Below are 1,360 nucleotides of genomic sequence, written 5' to 3' on the forward strand. Positions count from 1 at the left end.
ATCGTTTTCTTGGTGGATACCGGTGGAGTGTTTTACACTTGAGGAGCAACTGCTAAGGATCTCTGATCATTGTCTCCGAATTATTTTAAAAGGTTAGATTCGATCCCTCGAATTTTTATTCACGATTTATATGCTTTTATTTGGATTTTGTATGTGTAAAAGTGTTTTTCCATACCCCGTTGCGTTAAAAATCCAACAATGGTATCAGAGCATAGGTTGTATGCATATAGATCTGTGGTAAAAATTTCAGAATTTTATATGCTTGTATGAATTAATTATGATATTTACAAGTTATATTATAGATTAATTTTGTCTGATGAGAAATCGTTTCTCAGAATAATTTTGAATGTTGATCTGGGTTCTACAAGTGTTGTAGATCGTCTGGGTATTTTTTTCATAATTTTAGGATGTATAGATTTTTTATTATGAATTTTTGAAGTTCTTACAATTAAATTCGTAATTAAATAAATCATATATATATAATATAAAGTAATTATATGTATATATCTGCATCTGTGATGATGCTGTCTGTTGATGGCACACGGAAATAGAGACTGTCAGGGTACAGAGAAGTCAAGCGCACGGAATTCCGTGCGGGCGCTTGTCAAGCGGCTGCAAAAAAAAAATTAGGGGTGTAACGCATTCCGGGAATGCGTTACACACCTGTGGCGCATTCACGGAATGCGTTACACACTTTAATGGCTTAAAAGGGGTGTAACGCATCACCGGAATGCGTTACAGGGCTTGTAACGCGTTCCTGTAATGCGTTACAGCCCGACTGTTTACATTAAAATTGATTTTTTGGAAGTTTCGTAACTCCGTTTTAGGCGTGCAATATACCGTTGGATTCGTTTTTCCGAGACGGATCTAATGGAGTGATCAATTTTAGTTTATATAAAAGTTTTGAACTGTTTATATTTCCATGAAGTGTTTTAAAGCTGTTTTTGACTGTTTTAATTGCTTTTAAATGCTTCATGTGATACATAGAGATGTATAATGCTTAGACCAATATGCTAGATGATGTAACATGCCTACCTTGATATTTATTCATGTTTATATATGTGACATATGCTTAGTTTATCATGCGATGATAGATTTAGGTGAACTTAAATAAACATAGGGCGTTTGTTAGACAACCTAGTATAGTGAAATTGTTTCATAACCTTAATAATAATATTATGAATACAATCATGAGATTCTTGTGTTTATGAAACACGTAATTGAATATGAATTTTCGATATGAGAGAAAGTATGATTCTGTCAACAACAGATTTCTATCTGTAAGAAAGGGTTATTAAGTGACGCCTCTTGACAATGCTCCACCCGATCTGGGAATCATCTGATTATTGATTATTGATTT

The sequence above is a fragment of the Apium graveolens genome, chromosome 4, assembly GCF_009905375.1.
Source record: "Apium graveolens cultivar Ventura chromosome 4, ASM990537v1, whole genome shotgun sequence".
NCBI classification, from domain to species: domain Eukaryota; kingdom Viridiplantae; phylum Streptophyta; class Magnoliopsida; order Apiales; family Apiaceae; genus Apium; species Apium graveolens.